Source organism: Sinocyclocheilus anshuiensis, unplaced genomic scaffold (genome assembly GCF_001515605.1).
Source record: "Sinocyclocheilus anshuiensis isolate Anshui unplaced genomic scaffold, SAMN03320099.WGS_v1.1 scaffold860, whole genome shotgun sequence".
Lineage (NCBI taxonomy): Eukaryota > Metazoa > Chordata > Actinopteri > Cypriniformes > Cyprinidae > Sinocyclocheilus > Sinocyclocheilus anshuiensis.
In genome coordinates this window covers 1,442,147-1,448,243 of record NW_015548288.1, presented here as the reverse complement: position 1 = coordinate 1,448,243, position 6,097 = coordinate 1,442,147, and positions in this window count along the sequence as shown.

Sequence of the window (6,097 nt, the reverse complement as noted above, 5' to 3'; positions counted from 1 at the left end):
TTTCATTCACTGTGTATATACAGTGTATACTTTTTTCTGCCTATCATTCTCCTCATTTCTCCCTCCCTCTATTTTTTACGTTTTCTCTCTCTTTCATCTGTGGGGTATGGGGTTGATGCTGTGGCTTCCTGCTGGTTCTTTTACTTTGTTTGAAAAACAGGCCTTTAGAGAAGACAGATGACGAGAAAAGAGAGAAATAAGGGGGATGATGGTCTCCACCTCTCACTCCACTTCCCTAAACTTTAGTTTGCACCCCACAGAGACAGTCTGGTCAAGATGATCAATAATGAACTTTTTTGATCTTGTAAAGGTCACACACACACACAGCCTGAACGCAATACAAAGTAGTATGGATTTTACTTATATTTTACTTACTTGTTTTGATATAATGTATATAATATATTTAATATTAGCCTATGTTATATATTATAATAGACCTGGATTTTATATTGAATGTGAAGTGCCAAGCCAACACAGTACCAGTAATGTTACAAAAACAAATAGAAATGATAGAAAGAATAGAGAATCCTCATTTGGCAGTAGTAGACATATTAGCAGACGACTGGCTTATCAATGGCTATAAGCATAATGATTGTCCTTCTTGTTAAAAACTGGTTCTAGCTGGTCTGGGCATGACAAATTTAATGGTATCAAGTCACTGCTGACTTTGCTGAGGACCTGTTCCAAGGACTCGTCTAATTGTTGTGGCCTTAGCTGATATTCAAGGAATGTGTTGTGGTCGTTCATGGGTGTAAGTCCATCATCTGATCTGGAAACGGATCAGATCCGGCTGACTATAGCAACCTTGGGATAAGGATGAGATAGAAAGATTAATATAAGCATAGATGCCATTTCTTTTTCAGTGTTTGTCTTTGAAAGAGACATCTTTCCCATTGAGAGCAGACACTGAGCTCTGAGTCAGCGTTCCTTTTTTAAAACACTGTGAACTGAAAACCCAGCTGTGAGATCCTACCTCTTTGAAAGAACAGAAATTAGTGAGAATGTTAATTGTGTGCATGTGTGTGAACATCTATCTTAAGGATTCATTATGTATATGGGTACTTCAGGACAAGTTCATTAATTAACTAAATGAATAATCTTTTAGATGATTTATGGCGACTGGAGTCTCGAGCCAGAAGTCAGTTAAAACGCCTCAATTTTTAATTGGTCTGGGAGGACAGTGAGAAGGAAAGGACTGTGATGTTACTAGGGAAACCATGAACCTCTGCATGAAACATATTCAGCCAAATATTCACTCGTTATATGAAGTGTGTTTGACATTTACTTATGTGAAAAGTTCTCTGTTTACAACATTGATTAAACAAAATGCAAGGTGAAGCACTGGACTTGAACCTGTACATATCACAAGTGATAAAATCAAAATCAGTGATAAAAATGGTTTCACTTAAACTCTCTAATCATTGACTTTCTATGATTCATACATCACAAGGGAATTCTCAGACCTCTGGCAATGTTTATTAAGTGTTGGGTCAGCTGAATACTAAGTACATACAGATGACCTGCAATAAAGTACAATAGTGTATTCAAAGTACTAGAATTTGTTTCGCATCCGGCACAAAATATGTTCCCTCCCTGGAATGAATAGATAGTTTTGAAAACTAATTAGCAAGTCGCACTCATATATTTTCATTTGAATGACTCCGTAGTATCCATGCATTTTAAAATAATGAAATCACTGGTCTTTGTAGAGTCTGACTCAAATAGAAGACCTACAACTCCCAAACAGCCCTTTCTTGGGCAGTCTAAAGATAAGCAGAAGGAAAAGTAAAAGCCCTCCTGTTTTATTAGTGCCACTGCTCTTAATTCTGGGTCTAATGGTGAAGAAGCCATGCCATTTATTTCCCATAGAATTCTCAATTTGACCTTTACAGATGCTTATCACTGACAATCTGTTCTGCTCCCTCTGTCTTTCCAAGTGTTTTTCGCTGCCTTTGTTTCTCTTACTCCGTTTCTCTTTCTCTCTTATTCTTTGTCTCTTTCTGTTTCTTTGTCTCTCTCTCTCTCTCTTTTACCTACTCAGTTCAATTTTTTTCCGCTTTATTGGTATGACAGCTGTATTATCTATCTGTATTGCTTTAAATGTTGTACTCTCCTTGTCACGTTCCTGTTCAATTTTAGTATTCATCTATCATTTGCTAAATGCTTAGATAATTATCACAAATGCAATATATGCACTTTCTTACACACATCTGTTCTTTATCCAATTGTGAGGTGGGCATCATTTGAGTTTGTTCTCTTTTCTCTCTACTGACCGAAGGCCACAGTTCATTTAGTCTACGGAATGTGCTCAAACTGTAATGAAAAAAACAGGTGAGAATGAAACCATCTTTGGTTTTAAATAGAGGTGCAGAATGGATTTTAATGGAGTGGAGCAGGATGCTCCAAGGGGTGTATTGCAAGTGCTCTATATCCATCACCGCACACTCAAGATTCATTAGGGTTCTGTATGGAATCTTTTCATCTAACAGTCTAAATGCACAGCTTGATGGAGTGGACTCATCGTTTCTGTATCTGGTTCTCTCCACCACCCCCATCCCTCTATTATTGTCATATTTTTTTTATCTTTATGTAACATTAGCCTACCTTCTATGCATCCACCCACCTTTCCCTCTTCCATCACCTAACTGTCTTCTTCTGTCTTACTCTCATCATCTCTTCACAACTCTTCTTTTCTCATGTCGAATGTCTCTTTGCGCTCTTTTTCAATCTCATTTTCCAGAAACTTCCTTGGCCTTGTTTGAGCCTCTCTTTGCATAGTGTGACAATCCATTGTGCAATTAAAGCCTGCAGTTTCACACACGGGCACACGTATTCCCTCTGTCTCTCTGCCTGTGTTTCATCTAGATTAGTTCCTTTTCTTCAGTTTCCCCCTTTGTAATTCTTAAATTGGCTGACAAAAATCATCCATAAATCACAATCGTTGGTACTTGTTCTCATTGTGTCTGTGCTGGTGACTGACTGAGCATCATGTTGAGGTGCTCATGGCTCATTTCCTCTTATTAATATCAATTCATTTTTAGAAAATGTTAGTCTTGTCATTGTCACTTGTCATAGATTATCACATGTCCTTTCTCAACTATAGGGGTTGTATTTCACATACATAGGCAACTTTGTATGTTGACCTGTATGCACTGTGCGTGTGTGCAAATAAAGCATATTTCTGGAGCTTTATACCTTAATTATGATTTTAGAAAGGAAGGGATGGTGAGGAAGTTTTCAATTCCAGTTTAAACAGAAAAACAATATATGCACAGTTGTACAACGAGGGGAAGCATTCTCAGCCCACTTATACAAAACCTTTTTTAATTGTTTGTATGTTTGTTGGAATTTTGTTTCATACTACAATTTATTCATTTATTAGAAATTTGTTTCATACAGCACTTGATTTGATTGATTGATTGATTTTAATATTGACACATTAGCAGTACAGAACACACTCAAAACATCTAACTTTACCCAGTCCAGTATCTCTGATAATAAAAGAAACAAATACATAACAAAATACATAATTTAATAAATCAAAATGCAAAAGGTATATAAAATATGTATAAATCTCACGTTAACATGCTTCATTTATTGAACATTAGATATATGACACACACAAGCACACAAGTCTCTGAAGCACTGTAGATGCACTAATCAAAGCCACTGAGGTGCAGCTGAGTGAAAATGTGAAAACTGCAGTGTTATTCCAGCACAGAGCAATGAAAGAGAGGAACATCCTAATGAAGGCTTTCATAATGACTATTCCCTGACTTCATCAACCATCAGTTAATTAGACAGAGACGAAGGAGGGTGAAAAGACAAAGGATAAAGAAAAAGAGGAAAGGTGTGTACATAAAGATCCCCTGGACCCTCTTACTTGTCTTCTCAGGCCTTTTTTTTTTTGCTTTTTGCTAAATAAATGTAAATGTACATAGTAAGCCATATAGACTGACCATTCCCATAGACTGTAAGGTTTTGGTTCACTTACAAAATACACTTCATAATAAGAGAGATTTTGTGTAGCAAATGATGAATGAATGTTTGGTCCCCTACCCCTGCATGTTTCTCTCCCCTGAATGTTGGTGCTCAGACTGAAGTGTGCTCATTCATCTTGATAAAATAATGATGGGCTGTTTTTACAGCAGTTCTGGCTCTGAGGAGCTGCCCGGTGGCACAGTACTATAAAACCACTATTGCACCCTGCATACTTGAAGACAAAGCTGGTTAAATGACAGTTTCAAATGTAGACATGTAAACATATGGGAGAGAATTTCTGAATTCATGAAAAGCAGTCATTACAGAGAAACGATGTAAAACTCAATACACTCATTGGTTTTCATTGCAACCTGTATATAAATTGCAACCGGCCTTATATTGTGCCACAATGAAAAGCAAAACTGTCATTATTTATTTTTTACAGCCACTTATCTTCATTAAAATGTATGGTAATTTGCTTTTGAAACAACAAAATGCAGAAATTCCTGTTTGAATGAAAAACATTCCCACCTTGAAATATAATCCACTTATCAAGCTATACTGCAAGTGTGACACTTTACACTTGGCAAGTTAAATATGAGACACATTATTGCATTTGCCTGAATGATGCTGTATTTTGCATTGCAGTCTAAACAGAGTGGAAATTGTGCCGCAGCCAAATTGAATTACTGTCCAATCACAGTCCTGTCAATGAAAAGCAATGTCAAGAGTGTGTTGCATTTATTCCTCATGTTCCTCTGCAATGACTGCATTTCTGTGTGGTGTGAATTTTCCTTCATGTAAAAGGTTCCCATAAAGGAAAATCAATCATTTTATTCTCTTTACTGCATACCGTGTCCGTTAAACAAATTATTATGTTGTTGCTTGAGATTACCATGGCTTAATGAGTGCACACATTCACATTACACTCAACTGAAATTAATAGTTACATTGTCATTTACCACAAACACTATAAGTCTGTCAGTTTGTTTGCTGAAGGAAGGAGTCAAGTGCCGGTGATTGCTTATTAGGTTATTTGCATGTGTAAATATTCATTGACTGTTATGTGAAAAATGTGCCTCCACAGTTTTTATTGTCGTTGGTTGTTCTTTGCAAGGAGATCTATAATACTTGGAGAAAGTTATATGTTTCCCATCTCACTGGTACTTTCTTGGCTGTCACAGGATACCCTGAAAGTTTTTTTTTTGTTCTGCAAAAGAGGCTGCGATTTTAAAAAGTTGGGAAGATTTCCCTCATTAGAGCACATTTACTGCTAATCCATAGCATGTTCAGTGATGACTTTTGTGCAGGATGATGATGCATCATTCGATATATAATTAGAACAAATGAGAAATTCTGTGTAACAATTTGTAACAAATCTGGGGTCAAAACAATTTTCACTCAGAAATTGCTGTTAAATTTCACAATTAATCACAAAGAAACAGCAAGTAACAAGTTTAATTAAATGCAAAATTCTGAAGTAGAATAACTGACATTGTATTTTCTGCTAAAACGTATTAAAAAAATCTTTATTTACAACTTCAAAAAATATTTCTTTAAAGTGTACTAAAAAATACTAAAATTTTTCAAATGTAAAAAGTATATATTTTTTTTGTGCTGTGTGTTGTAGTTACAGGCATCCACCAGCAGGGGCTATTGGGGTCATGCTAACCAGCCAAACCTTGACCCCCTCAGTTGTTTTATGATGTATATTTGGTGACAGTGGTTCCTCTTTACCCTTTCAAAAGAGGGCGCCACTCTTCCAAATTTTCTCACTACTCTTTCTACTTTTTTTGTTCATTCTCTCATGTTGCCCCTCCCTCTATTTATCTAATTATTGGTCAACCCCAGTCAACTCCCCTCCAGCCCTCTCTCCTCCCTCTACTCTGTCTGTCTGCGAATCTATATGAAGAGAGTTTGAGTTTGTGTCCCAGGTTTCTTAGAGGGGAAACACAAGCTGATAGAAAGAAAAAAGCACTGAGGACAAAAACTGAGGATGGAGGAATATTCCAGTTTCCTTCAGAGGCGGACAAAGTACTCAACTCCATTACTTGAGTGAAAGTACAGATACTGCTGGTCAAATATTACTCCATTACAAGTAAAAGTTGTAAAGACA